At 38.1% G+C, this 15,900-nt stretch overlaps 1 protein-coding gene across 5 annotated transcripts in view; it reads right to left on the reverse strand.

Annotated features, from left to right (window-relative positions):
- SYT1 (synaptotagmin 1) overlaps positions 1–15,900 on the reverse strand; it is a 558,476-nt gene that overhangs the window by 131,091 nt on the left and 411,485 nt on the right. The window lies entirely within an intron of this gene.

A 15,900-nucleotide genomic window follows, 5' to 3' on the forward strand; every position in this document is an offset into this window, starting at 1 on the left:
GAGCCTGTTTCTGATTCTGTGTCTCCCTCTCTCTCTGCCCCTCCCCCGTTCATGCTCTGTCTCTCTCTGTCCCAAAAATAAATAAAAAACGTTGAAAAAAAATTAAAAAAAAAAAAGGTCACTATTTTGTTGTTAGGTGATTTTGGACAATTGTCTTTGCCTCTGTGAGCCTCAGTGTCTTCATTTGCATACCTAGTTAAATATCTATACCATAGTTTGTGAGATTTCACTGAGCTAATGTACTTAATTATTTCACATTTAAGTTGAATTTGTAAGCGATTTTTCCTCCCACAGAAATTGATTAACAATTAGAATCTCCAAATGAGATTTCTAAAGAGGGGACACAGGTGGAAAAGGTTGGGTTTAGGGGTGTGGTGGCAAGGATCCACCATTGGCAGCACCTGATACAGGGCTTTGAAAGTCATGGCTGAGAAGGGCACTACAGCTGCTCCTTAAATTCAGATCTGACATAAAAAATACTTACAAATTTGGCTAAGTTGTACATGAGGCTGGTCAAAGGAATTCCTATGACATAACAATCCCTAGGTGAGAATGCTACAATGATGTTTTTGAAATAGTCAACATTTGGATTTTAAGAAAGAATGAATCGGGTCCTAGATGCCATACATTTAGTCATGATCTGGTTTTGTGAGAGGTAGCTCAGGCTTTTTCTGTCCTCCTCTCTCTTTTTCTTACAAGACTTGGATTTTGAAAAGGAAATCCAGGAGGATAGTCAGGGCCACATTTCAAATTTCAGTACTTTATAGGGGAATGGTCCATTTTTGGCCAACTGCTCTTTAGAAATAATTTTATTAATGACAAAAGAATTGCATAATTCTGCAGAGCTCTGTATCTGCTCTTCCCCATAGGGTATTAATAAGGAGCCTCTCCTACTGCTTTATGAAGCACAGGGCCTTAGAGAACTCTAAGCATACAAAGATATCCTGTTTTGAAAAAAAAATCTCATATCCAAGTACATCGAATTAAACATTGTTTGGAGAACATTAAAATGTTTCCTTAACCTTTGGTGTTTTAGACATGATGGCAAGGTAGGAAGTCCTGCTCCAAGTTCATCATCATACCCACTATAATGAAAGGCAGTGAAAGACTGGGAAGCAGTGATTTCCTATTTCCAGAAACTTGTAGTATAATGGAATGGAACAAATCAGAGGATGGAGGTAGAGAGACTCAGGAACAGAAACATGTGAATCTCCTGTGGGCTCTTTCACAGATCTATGCCACGGAAAAGACTGACCCAGAAAGCTTGGGAGCAGCTCAGAGACTTGGGAATAAGGAGGGTGTCGAATTGAGGCAGGCCATGGTGACCCTCCCTTTGCACAGCATGGGAGTGGCCTGGGAGCTGGGAGAAGAGAGACTGGGAAACAAAGTCTAGGGCATGTGCAGTGTGTCGTGTGTTGGCGGATTAAAATATCCCTAGCACAGGCCCTAGAACCTCTTTCTCCGAGACCTTCTAGCATGATGGAGGAGTTTTTGGAGTCAGACAAAAGTCTGAGTTTCAGCCATCCATTAGTTACCATACTTAGCACAGTGCCTGGCTCATAATCTCAATAGATTTGAATTTCAACACCGTTAAAGAGAAGTTTTACTCTATCTGATTTTTCCAGGTAACAGAGCTTTGACAATATAGTCCACCAAATAGAAACGTGAATAACTTATTCCCCCTAAAATCAGGCAAACCTACGGTGACACTTGGGTTTCACAGCCTTGATGTCATTTTCAAACATGGCCTCACTATAAACAAAATATCAGTATGAGAGTACTTGGAAAGTTAATGACCTCAAACAGAAGCATCTATCTCTCCTCGGAATCTAAGTTGAACACTGCTGTTGGTTTTATATTAGGCAAGTATTTCAAAGGCTGTCTGGATTTCCTATTGATGACTGAGGCTGTTCAAAAATGTGTTCTAAAATCAAAACAGAAAACTCCAGACTCTTGACCTATTTTGAATTCTAATCTCTATTTTTGCCTTTTGACACTGGAATACAATTAAGAACAGACTATTCCTGACATGCTGGTTCCAGAAAGACATTTTTTTCCCTCTGTCTTTAAGACACGAGCAGAAAACAAAACTTCAGGGGAGTACCGTGTCAGAATATTGATGTGCTTCTGTAAAAATAACATCTTAAACCAAAGAGCAGTTGGTTAACTTTTGGTAAACACAACCTCTAGCCACATTCCAGAGTGTCTGAAGCATAGAGAAGGAGAAGCCTTTGCGAGAAGTATTTTCAGAACACATTTCTTCCCTTCTAGCAGCATTGTCTGCAGGGCCTGGTGCTTCACTCCCAGATGTTCATCCCTACCCTCTTGTGCTACCTGAAGTCCGGAAAATTATTCTTGAATATAAACGATGCTCCACATGAAAAGAAATACTGATTTAGAAGTTACTTTTGGAAGGGATGTTGAAAGCAAGGCTCATTCTAGGATGAAAGGCATCACTGCTAAGAACACTGCCCTCGAAGCATTTCAAAGGTATATGTAGGTGGTTTGCCCACAGCTGGATTTGACAGGCCCTAATGCTCCAGGCTTGCCTGTGTTTTCCAAGCTAGAAGTTTGCCAGCTCCTGGAACCTAGGAGAGAGACTCTGACATGCATCCCTGGCCATGTCAGAGAGAAAATAATTTCACCTTATTAGCGACTCGAAGGACGTTAAAAGTGGGATAAAAAAGTAAGCTAAATTATTTATTTGTTCCCTGAGTTCTTCTTGTGAAGAGAGAAAGAACAGAGAAGAGAGAAGATAAAGCTGGCAGGAGACAGCAAGTGACAGGAGTTGTTTGGTTTGAAGTAGACCAACAAACAATTCTTCCGTCAGCTTTTCCAAAAGCTTAGGGTGTCATTCCACTTGCCCTCAGGCACTTGAAATCTGAAAAGGGTGGACAGGAGCATCTCTGAGATACTGAGACTGTCACTGGCCCTGCAGTGACAGGAAAAATACTCCTGAAACTGCTACATGGTATTGCAAACAATGGACTTACCCCCAACAAAACAAAGTGATTCATTACTCAGTGTCTGTTTATTTTAGGAATTTATTTGGTATTAGACTTTTTAAGGCCACATATTATAGGATTAACACTGATATGCTATGTTTAGAATGGGCAAATCCATAAAGACAGGGAACAGGTTAACAGTGGCCTCAGGATGAGGGGTGAGAATGGGAGTGACTGCAAATGGACGTGAAAGTTTCTTTTTGGGGAAATACTCTAAAGTTAGGTTGTTTTAATGGTTGCACGACTATACAGTTATTAAAATCATTGGAAAAAAATTTCAAACATAAAAGTAAATAATTTCTTTTACACTTTTCAACAACATTCACATACAGAGAAATGAGGCTCAGAGTTTATGGGATTTGGAATCTGAGTTATGTCCTTATTTGCTCCATGACAAACTTTCTCTAGAGGGCTAACTCCTGCGATCTGCAAAAGTATGAACTACTTTCCTTACTTCCAAGGAGCTCATACTCAACCTATGTGGTCAACAAAATGGGTAAACAAGGCATCTTTTCATGTAATAGCATTGTGTGGCCAAGCACGGACACTTGGAGAATAGGGATATGTGTGATGAGGGTGCCAACTGTGTGGTTCAGCATAGATAATACAATGCTGAGGTCAATGATCAAAGTGAGCTAAGCATCATCAAGGAGGCTCGTGAGGATGAGAAGAAAATATTACTCAGATGGGAAATACTGTAATGCTTTCCTGTATAGATGATTTAATCTGGCATCCTGGCCACTTTAGTTTAAAAAAGCATGATACATACACTCACATATGAGCAGTGCTTGGGTGAAATGAAAACAGGTGTCCATAGTAAGTTGTACAAGTACCTTTATGACAGCTCTGTTCATAGTAATTCAAAATTGGAAACAACCCCAAGTAAATAACTGGGGACATCTGAGAAGCTATGATATGAAGACAGACTCGAAAAGAATTAGCCTTCATATTGCAGACAGTGTTTTTATGTCAGGAGAATTAAGCCTAATACTTCCTACCCTGAGGGGCATAGACCAGTAGAAAATGGCTTTGGAATCAGTGAACCTGGTGTTTTGAAGCCTGAGTTCTCTGGCTAGCCGCATGGCCTAGGTGTAGGCCTGGGTTCTTCACTATCCAAAGGGGTCTTAATATTGACCTTCTCTCAAGAGGCATGTGGTGACAAGCACGATCTGGAAGACAAATGCTGTGGTTTAAAGAGAAACTAGAATATTTTGAGAAAACCTCTGTAAACTTCTCCAACGGTATCAGGAAAGAACTCCCAGCATACCTGAGTGCTGTTTCAAATGAGGCCCTGATCAGCATTAAACATCATGCTTCCATATTGAGGGTTTCAGTACTTAACTCTTTCTAAAGAACCACTTTCCTGAGATACAATTCACATAACATAAAATTCACCCTCTTTTTTTTTTTTAATGTTTATTTTTGAGAGAGAGCAAGAGAAAGAGACAGCACAAGCAGGGGAAAGGCAGAGAGAGAGGGAACACAGAATCTGAAGCAGGCTCCAGGCTCTGAGCTGTCAGTACAGAGCCCGACGTGGGGCTTGAACTCATGGACTGCAAGATCATGACCTGAGCCAGAATTGGTTAACCAACAGAGCCACCCAGATGCCCCTAAAATTCACCCTCTTAAAGTGCATGATTCAGTGGACTTTAATGTATGCAGAATTGTGTGACCATCACCACTACCTAATTTTAGAATATTTTCATCACCCCACAAAGGAACTCCTAACCATTAGCTGTCATTCTTCCGCCCCCTCACCTCCCCCCGCCTCCAGCCTTACACAACTGTTAATCTGCTTTCTGTCTGTGGATTTGCCTATTCTGGTTCATCCATGCTATAGCAAGTATCAGTACTGTATCCCTTTTTTTATGTGACTGAATAATACTCTGTTATGTGGATATAGCATGTTTTATTTATGAGCTGATGGAATTTTGAGTTCTTCCTACTTTTTGGAAATTTAGAAAAATACTGCTATGAACATTCTCATACAGTTTGTGTGTATATTTACACATGTGTGTATCTGTGTGTGTGTTTGTGTGTGTACATGTGTCTCTATTTTTCTTGAGTATATACCCAGGAGTTGAATTATTAGGTCATATGATAACTATCCATTTAACATTTTGGGAAACTGTTGAACTGTTTTCCAAAGTAGCAACCCCATTTCACTTTGTCACTCGAAATGTTGGAGGGTTTCAATTCTCTACATCCATGCAAGCACTAATTATTGTCAGATTTTTTGGCTTGTAGGATCGCCTGAACTTTGAATTCTTTTTTGTGGTGTCAGAGCATAGAGAAGTACATAGTCACTGGGGCCACATCGTGTTAGTATCACCTTCCCCTCTTTCATGGTGAGCCTCACCCTGCGTTGTCCTTTGTGACTTCTTTTCATGCCCCACAGTCTCTCATACATGTGGTTTAAGCTCAGTCCTCCTCCCTTTTATCAAAACCATGCATGACAATGCCTTCTCAACCTGTGGTCTGTCCATGTCTCTTTACAGAATGAAGGATCTAGGTCTACTGGTCAGAGTGATGCTTTTTCTGCTGGTGAGGAGATAAGGGTACCGATCCATGTTCCCAATAATAAGAATAACATTTACTGAGAGTTTATTAGGTGCCAAGAATTGTTCTATTTCATGTGAAGTATCTCCTTTAGAATGTATCATAACTCATGCAGGTGGGTAATATCCCATTTTACAGAAGGGTTAAGCAATAAGCCCAAGGACATACCAGTCGTAAGTAGAGTCATGATTGGGTCCACATAGGTTGAGTCCAGAACCAGAGCTTTAATCTCCCCTAATGGGGCTGTTTCACCACTAAATTATAACTGACTAAGCTGAATGGGCCTGTCTTCTTCACCATTGTATTCGTAGAAACTAGAACAGTCCCTGCTCCTAAAAGGGACTTAATAAATACATGCTGAATAAATAAAAGAATAAATGAATGAAATTAACTTAGAATAATTTAAAGACTCTTACTCATAAAATTCATAAAAATCTCTAGGAACAAGTGTGTGTGTACGTGCATGCTCCTTCTCTTTCATCTCTTAATTATTTAAGCTCTTGTTTTTCAGCAAGTTCTCATTCTTCTCCTTTATTCCGTAGTACACATAGTACTCAATTGCTGACATTTCATCTAATTGCCGAGTAACAGATTGTAATGGATTAAAGCTTTCACAATAAAAACACTTGGCCTGCTCAAAGTGAGGTAGGAGTAAGACAGAAGGTAAAAACATTGAAGAATTCACAAACAAGATAATAAAAAAAAAAGTGTTCCGAAACATATGATGAACTCCCCAGAAAGGATTACGTTGTAAGAGATCCAAATGTGTGGAAGACAGAGGACGCAACAGAACAAGACCTTCCCCTGCATTGATCACATGGCTTCCCACTCAAAACTCTCTTCACTATTTGAATAATAAACTTGATGTAGGCAAGACTGCTCTTATCTATGTCATTTTTCTCATCTTTTTGTTTTCTGTTTATTCCTATTTCAACCCCCACTCCTCATTTGCTGCTCTACCAATCTATATTCAAAAACTTGTGCTTCCAACCCACTTTGCTCTGTTTTATTCAAAATTCAGCTGAAAACTTATATTCTTTGAGTTAAGAGAAAAACTACCCCCTACATCATTTTCTCTTAAAACAGTTAGATTCCTTAGTATTAGATGTGTTAGAACTTTATCCCCCAATATTTTTTTCCCACAGTGATCCATTTGAGAGACCATACAATGAGGCGAACGCTGATAACATTTTGTTCAGAGTCAGAATATAAATCTTACAAGAACAGGGGTGCCTGGATGGACTTCAGCTCAGGTCATGATCTCATGGTTGTGGGTTCAAGTCCACATTGGGCTCTCTGCTGTTAGCACAGAGCCTGTTTCAGATCTTCTGCCCCACCCACCTCTCTGTCCCACCCGACTTGCTCTCTGTCTCAAAATAAACATTTAAAAAATAAGTCTTGGGGCGCCTGGGTGGCGCAGTCGGTTAAGCGTCCGACTTCAGCCAGGTCACGATCTCGCGGTCCGTGAGTTCGAGCCCCGCGTCAGGCTCTGGGCTGATGGCTCGGAGCCTGGAGCCTGTTTCCGATTCTGTGTCTCCCTCTCTCTCTGCCCCTCCCCCGTTCATGCTCTGTCTCTCTCTGTCCCAAAAATAAATAAAAAACGTTGAAAAAAAAATTAAAAAAAAAAAATAAGTCTTGCAAGAACATAGACCCTATTATATTAATTAGCACAGTAAGTAAAAGTATTTTACTCCATTTGATCATCAACTCCTGCTTGACTCTAAATAGATTATGGCAATTTCAATAAAATTGAACTTGTGAAGACAAGAAGCCACTGTTGAGGAGGAAAGAATGCATTGTACACTGAAACTTATGGAGACAGGAAATAGAATTCAAAATATTTTGGGTGTACCATATAAGCAGTACACAGGGATAATGGAGTACCTTCAAAGATGACTTCCTTGAAGGTGGTAAAACTCATAATGTATGTTTGATACAGAAAATTCTCATTTCATTCTAATTTGTTCAATTCACTTGAAAATATTTAATAGTCACTCAAGCACTTTGGAGATTCTAGGCAAAGTGGAAGGCCCTGTAGATGAGAAGGTAAAGGAGATATAGTATCCCTGTGCTCGTGGAGCTTTAGTTAGCTGAGTGGCAATATGGCAGAGTAGACAGAAAATGGGTTTGTGATTCAGGCAGACCTGGGTCTAAATCTTGGCTTTTTTGCTTATTTTCTGGGTGAAACTGGGCCAATCATATTTTATAACATGTGAAATAGGGATATGAAGAGTTATCCCATAGGACTGCCCCAAGAATTACATGAGCTCATGTGAGAAAAGCAGTTAGTAGAGTATTTGGCACAGATGTGGATCTGGCTTTCATATTCCAACTCTTGTCCTAGGGAAGAACAATTTCTAACAAGCTTCACTTAGTGTCCTGGGTCTCAATTCATCAGTCTGATATTTAAGAGACAAACTGTCACTAAAATACTTCATTCAGTCTTATTTATTCAATATCAGGGTATGTGTTTAAGCCCTCCCTCCACTCTTAGCTAAGCTTGTTATTGGCAGTCTCAGCTCTGCAAACTTGCTCTTGCTGATCTCTTTCACAATTATTTAAAATTTACAGTTTATTTATTTTGAGAGAGCGTGGGTGTGCATATGCATGCATGTGCATGAGAGAGAGAGAGGGAGAGAGAGGATCCGCAGCAAGCTCTGTGCTGTCAGCCCAGAGTCCAACATGGGGATCAGTCCCACCAACCATGAACTCATGACCTTAACCGAAATCAAGAGTTGGATGCTTAACTGACTGAGCCATTCAGGTGCCCCTTGCTGATCTTTTAATTTCTTGAAGGCCTTCTGTTTCTTTCTGTCTATTCAAATTCTCTTGAAAGACGGTTCACTTTTTTCAAGCCTTCAGTGGAGCCTCCCTCTCTGTGCCTTTTCTTCTTGCTTTAATAAAACATTTGGTACATTTGAAATTTCTACTTCTTACTTGGTTCTTCCTGAAGCTTTTGTTATTTTGCACTGTAAATTTCTGTTGCTATTATTGCCACTTTCCATGTGTGAGTCTTAATTTTCTGTTTTATATACTTTATGATATACTTTTATATACTAATTTCACAATTATTCAGTATATTTTAAATGAATGGATGGGAATTTATATTCTGTTTAATGAAGAAGTTTTTTTTAATGGAAAGCAAAATCCCTCTGCCTTCATTAAATTCATCAGTACTCATGAGTGAATAACAACCTGTTTGTGTTAATGAGTACCTTGGCATTTTAGGGCTTTCTATCTTGGAATTCATGCTGACTATTTATTAAATATTAAGAAGAAACAAAATGCCATAGTTGTTTTTTTGGTATGTTACATATATTTGTAATGTATTATGATATTCAAGAGGGAAAATATATATGCAGACTTTAACCAGTTGCAAGTTGTCAAAGCAAACTGATCAAATGTTAAGATTTTGAAAAAAATAAGCTAAAGTTGAGAAAAACTAGTTTGCATCAATTGGTTTTTTTTTGTTTGTTTGTTTTTTGATTTTGCATTTAAATTGTTTTAATCTCCATTTTGAGGCTGAAAAGACTGGGAAAGATTGTTTAACGAAGATGGCATGGTTAAATAGAGTGTGGGTTTCAGACCTGTGTTTGAATTTTAGCTCTGGCCTTCGTTGTATGAACTTTGACAAATTAGACTTTCCTGGCCTTCAGGTTTCTCACTCCTAATAATGCCAATGCTGAGGAGTGTTGTGAAAATTATTTTTGTTGGCACTCAGCAGACACTCAGTAAAAGAAAGCTTTTATTATTTGTGTTTATCGCTTTAGAAGAGAAGTTAAAGTACGTGTTAATGAAGGTGAATTTTGGTTGGGAACACAGGCCTCTGGGTGGTTAGAGCTGTGAAGGAGAGGGGTAACTCAGTAGGTTAAAGTATGTGACAATGGAAGGTCATGAAAGGGTATTGTGAAAATAACCAGAGTCTCTCTCCCCTAATTTAATTCTTTAGACTCTAAATTTAGTTTTCTAGAGAATACAATGAAAGTAAAATGATATTAAATTTTCATTTAGGAACTCAGTGAAGTGAGAATTTGGTTTCATCCATTTGCGCGTGAAAAGTCTTTTTAACTAGAAAGGCAGCCAAATTATACCCTACACACTAGAGGGATATTTCAAGTTATTTGTTCTAAGTTATTTGTTATATGTTCTAAGAACATCCTATGATGTTCTTAGAAACCACATCATGAAACAGGCAATACTTACACTGCATAACAATACAGTTATAATTGGTGATGGGAATTCTGACCAAAGATTCAAAATCAAGTAAACCATAGCTACACCCAAAAACATACCAAAAATCAAAGGCAACTCTATTTCTGTACTAGTTTAAATGGAATTATTATGTTCCAAGTCCCATAAAATGAACATATATATACTAACTGCACTAAATTGTATCATGGTCTTAATGTATTATAAGACAACTAAGTACCACTCTATCATATCTATTACTTATAGACCTGACTAGCAATAAATACTCTATGATAAACATAGGTATTTGTTCATATTCTTGGAATTCTCCTTGAAGCTGATTCTTTTCCATCTCCTTCTGGGTAAATTTCCATGTTGCAAACAGAGACTTACCTTATAGCTTGAACTAAATCCTAACTTTAGGTAAAGTTAGACTAAGCTAAACTGCAAGCTCTCTGTGTGTCATGGAAACCAGGTGAGAAGGTTACAGAGAAAGACACATGAAAAGATGCTAACATTACTCATCAGGAAAAAAGAAATCAAAACTGTGATATCATCTCACACCTGTCAGAATAGCTAAAATTAACAGCACAAGAAACAACAGGTGTTGGCGAAGATGTGGAGAAAGGGGAACCCACTTGCACTGTTGGTGGGAATGCAAACTGGTGCAGCTGTTCTGGAGAACAGTAAGGAGGTTTCTCAAAAAACTAAAAATGGAACTACCCTATGATCCAGCAATTGTGCTGCTAGGTATTTACCCACAGGATACAAAAATACAGATTCAAAGGGGGTACATGCACCCCCATGTTTATAGCAGCATTATCAACAATAGCCAAACTATGGAAAGAGCCCAAATGACTACTGACTGATGAACGGCTAAAGAAGATGTAGTGTATGTACATACATATAATAGAATATTATTCAGCCACCAACAAGAATAAAATCTTGTCATTTGCAACAGTGCAGATAGAGCCAGAAAGTATTATGCTAAGGGAAATGTTAATCAGAGAAAGACCAATTCTATTCCTGAAAACAATATTCCTATATTCCTGAAACACTATATTCCTGAAAACAATATCCTGAAAACACTGTATGTTAACTAAGAATTTAAATAAAAAATTGAAAAGCAAAAGTTACAGAGAAGAATGAGATACTGAATAAGCTTTAACAACAAAAAAAAAAACAACTATCACCACTTTCATGTCCATTAACAAACAGTAATAACAGTGATTTTGATAAGCATCTATACTTCCTTTTTTTAAAAGCAACAGACCAAAATGCCCCAAAAGATATTAAACGATTTTCATCATTTAATACGAGGATGTTTTGTTGATAGACTTTGAGAATACCTAAGACCTCATTTATAAAATAAGAACACAATTACAATTATTAACATAGACTTTAAGGGGGAATTTTGAAACCCCCCACAGTTTAATACACACCTTGCCCCATTTCTTCAATCAAAAATATTTTTAAAAAATATTTTTGCACACCTACTGTGTGCTTGCCTCCTGTGATTAAACTTGGTTTCATGGCGGGGAATAATAAATATGGCTACTGCTGCACTTGAAGCTTACAGTCTAGCTGGGGAAGACAGACAATGAACAAGTAAACAAATAGAAATAAGTGGAACTTCCTGGAATGTTGTGGATCGATATAAGTGTCTTTGTTGGATTTCTCTAATGTGAGAGATTGTGAACGACAGGAAGGGTTCTTATTGGCATCTGTGTTTAAAATACCACCAGTTAACCTTTTGTGAGGATTTCCATTTGGGGCATTGATTTGTTGCGCAGAGATTCTCGGAGGGCATGAGTTACCATCTGACTGCTAAGTATACTTAGAAAAAGCATCAGTTCTTTTATGATCTTTGGACATCAAAGATGTCCTAAGGAGTAAAGACTTTAACCCATTCCAAAGATGTATCAAGTAATTGACCAGTGGAGGCTGAAAAACTTTTGCCATTTGAATGAATATGTATTCTCCAAATGCTTTTCTGTGAAGTAAATGTTTTCCTAATTAGGCTTAAAAATGTGAAATTTTGTTGCAAAATTGATTTTCTATTAAGGCACTAAAGTAGTTTCTCTTCCTTTCTGCTTGGGTACTAATTAAATTATGTCCTGACTTGCTTTAATTCAGCAATCAATTTTTTTTCCATTTGCACTGGATTACAGAATCTCATTTAAAAATCACTCGTTAACAAATTCTACACAAAGCAGAAATGATAGACTTATTCTCTAATGGAGACAAAAACAGTACTGGTAAAGTCATAAGACAGACTTACTCAAAAGTCAAAAAAAGATTTAGTTGTTTTCTGGTAGTATATATTTCTTATATAGTATATGCTGTCTTTAGAGATAAAAAGTAGTGGAAGCCATGGGGGTTAAAATACATTAAAAATTAGAACAAAATGCTAAAATAAAAAATATCTAAGTGATTTAAAGATGTACCTGATGCTAGGGTACAGAACTGAGACAATTTATAAAATCATAAAATTAAAAAAAATGGAATTCTAGCCATTGATTTTAACATTTGAAGTAATTAAGCAGATGTATAAAATTAATGGACTATTCTAAAAGTAAGAAGGTTAGTTTCAGGTTTGACTTGTGGCTGGCATAAATATTTTATTGAATAATTAAAAATAAGACAATCTCAGGGCACCTGGGTGGCTCAGTCAGTTAAGTGTCCAACTCTTGATTTTGGTTCAGGTCACGATCTCATGGTTGGTGAAATGGAGCCCTGAGTTGGGCTCTGCACTGACAGCACGAACCCTGCCTGGGACTCTCTCTCTCCTTCTCTCTCTCTGCCCCTCTCCCGCTTGTGCGCTGTCTCTCCATCTCTCTCCCCTCTCTCTCCCCTCTCTCCCCCCTCTCTCCCCCCTCTCTCTCCCCCCCTCTCTCTCCCCCTCTCTCTCCCCCCTCTCTCTCCCCCTCTCTCTCCCCCCCTCTCTCCCCCTTCTCTCTCCCCCTCTCTCTCCCCCCCTCTCTCCCCCTTCTCTCCCCCCCTCCCCCCTCTCTCCCCCCCCTCCCCTCCCTCTCTCCCCCCCCTCAAAATAGGTAAGTTAAAAGAAAAGACTATCTTGAAAACATAGCCTGGGGTTATACATATTAGAAACATTTTGCAAATGGGTAATTGAAAACCTTTTGCCAAAAGCTGATTTTTGAGGCCCTATATCAAAAAGGGAAAATAAGGAAAAGTTTTATATGTTACCATCTCTCAACTCAGAGGATATACATTTCTGATTTAAAGAAACAAAAGGAACACAAAAGTCTAGTAGCCTGTAAAGTCAAATTCCATCTTCCTCTGTTAGGAGGTGGCTATGATTGTGTCAGAGAAAGTTAACAAGTTGGAATGGAAAGTCATCCAGAGATGTTTCCTCAGGGGCTAGAATCTAACAGTGGGAGCTCTGCACTTGTTAGGGCTCTTCCTGCCATAGCTTATCTCTTTCACACACCTTACGTTTTCAACATGCGCTTAGTAACTTTCAGATAAGGCTTCTTCCCTTTCTTCCTTCTAAACTGCTTGCACATTTAGTTGATCACTAAAATAACATAATTTTTAACTTACATAATTGCTTCATCATCTTATGACTTTTATATTGTTCAACTTTTGGGTGACAACGCCCTACCCCATTCGATCAAAATCACAATGTTGGATCTCAGTGGGTGGGATTTAACCTATTTAAATCCAAGTGTCAACCAAGTGAACAGACGACCATGATTTCAGTTTCTAGATTCCAAAGCTATGTCTTGAATTCCTTTTTTCCACTTTCCTTTATGTCTTTCATTCCTTATGACATTAAATATTACACTTTTAGATGAAAAAGAAATAAAAATCATGAACGGAATTGTTCATGTAAAATGGAAAAACAGTATCTTTAAAATTGTGAGAAGCAAAGTCAATCTGAGACTTCAATTTATTTACACAACTATAATTTCCTGCAGTTAATGGACAGTAGCATGAAAAACTAGAGCCTATATCAGTGAGAATAAGTAATTCTTCAGATGAAAAATGTAATTGGATCTTACTTCATTTATTATGAGACAGTTTATACCTGGTTCTAGTCATCCAGAGATAGGTTGTAAACTAGACACCTGTTTTATGAGGCTGCTTATATCATGATAAAAGGAAAGAGCCACTCAACTGAAAACTGAAAATTACTATTCCCAAGTAGGTATCCAAGAGGAATGGCTCTAGAGTTTAAGAAGGTAGTTATAGAGTTACTTCCCATTAAAAACTCCAGGGACATTCAGTAAATAGAATGGTGGTGAGGAAAAGAAGAGAGAAGTGGATTTGGATATAGGGAAAAGGCTAGAACAAAGAGGGAGGTAAAAGCATGAAGTGAAAGAGAACCCAAACAAGATTAGCCAAGAAGAGAGAATGGGAGATCTCTTGCTTATTGAACATTTACCACATACCAGGCTCTGTATTAGGTATTTTACACTCTATCCTAGTCAGTCTGTAAGACAAAGGGTAGATAATGTTAAACCACTTTCTAAAGAAGAAAAAAAAACTGAATTTTAGAGAGCTTAAGTGATGTGACCAAGTTCTCTGAGCTAGTGAATGGACTTGTCGGGAATGAAACCCAGGAGTGTTTGATCTTAAAGACGGGACTTTTTCCAGAAACCAGTCTCAGTGACAGTAAGCCAGGCAAAGATTGGTGTGAAGAAGGAGAATTAGACTACACTGTATGCAATGAAAGCAGAAGCAGTGTCTACCCTTTTTACTTTCTTGAGTACCTACACAGTCCCAGAAATGTAGCAATTTACGGTAAATACTCAAATAGTATTTTTGAATGAGTTGGGCTACAAAGGTTTGAGATAGGGAGAGAAGACCTGGAAGAAGAGGAAAGAAATAGAAGACAGAGATAGGAGAGGGCAAGTAAGGGGGTGAGAAGAAAAAAAATGTGATTCTTCTTGGACAGTCTATCTACTCTTAGATTCCAGAGTCAAACCTATCAGCTTACTGTCGACATTCAAACTCTGCCCACATTCAAAGAATTTTTGAGAAAGGAAAAAGTGCTTGATGGCTTACATTTTCTTAACTCAGGCACAAATACTTGCAAACTTTTCAGAAACCCAGTGAGGTATGAATCCCATACCACTTTATAGTTACCAGATGAAGGTGAGAAGTATGAACCATGCACTCTGGGCAGGTAGCCATTGTGAAGCATGAGTGGGTCATATTTTGATACTCAACTAACAAGCTAACGATTAACCAGTCAACTAATAAAAACCTTTCAGTTAATAAATATTTGTCATGGTCCCACTTTGCACCCCAGTTGCAAGGAATTTACAAAGGAAAACATTTCAATAAAACATAAAAATTCAATGAAACAGCTCATTACTTTGTTAAAAAATTAGAAACATGATCATATTATTTTCAGACAGATGTTGGATTTAACATTGATATTCACTCATAAAGAAGAACTACTTACAAAAATAACAAAATGTAAAAACTCAATATTATCCTCGGATGGGTTTTGAGTATCCACGGTGCGGCTAAATCTGTTTAAGTATCCAAGAGTCTAAGTTTGACTAACGCATTTGGTTAAGTTATGTATATTCTTTCCAAAAGGAAAGGAGAGCTTAACTCAGATAATTTTTATTCCTTTTTTACAGACAAATTTAGAGCACTAGTAAGATTCAATTTCAAAACAGCAATCAACAAATCTGTTCTAAAACCTCACTAAGTTTCACTGGTCAGAGAAAACCATAGGCTGTGAGGATTCCGAAGTGATAGGCTTGATTGAATGTGTTGAAAACTTGGGCCACTCTTTTTCATCTCCTGGGTGGCCCCAAAGTGATCACGCCTTACAGAATCCCAGGGATCCTGAATGATGGAGGCTGTTGGCAATCCCATGAGTGATTATAAACCCAAGGGATTGTCAGGATCCAAAAAATAGCTAGAAATTGACTTGCCTTAGGAATTCAGAGAAGCTAGAGTTGTTTGCCTTTGTGATATTGGCCTGTTGAGACATTTGCACAGAAAAACGCCAGTGCCAGGCAGGCATAGCATAATCAAATAGAATTGATTATTATGTAGTTTAAATGCACTAAAGATATTGAACTTCCCTTTTAAATCACAGAAAAGTCCTGTGCTGAACTATTAAAACTGGGGAAAAAACAATGTGAAGAGTACTATAATAATG

The sequence above is a fragment of the Neofelis nebulosa genome, chromosome 8 (genome assembly GCF_028018385.1).
Source record: "Neofelis nebulosa isolate mNeoNeb1 chromosome 8, mNeoNeb1.pri, whole genome shotgun sequence".
NCBI classification, from domain to species: Eukaryota; Metazoa; Chordata; class Mammalia; order Carnivora; family Felidae; genus Neofelis; species Neofelis nebulosa.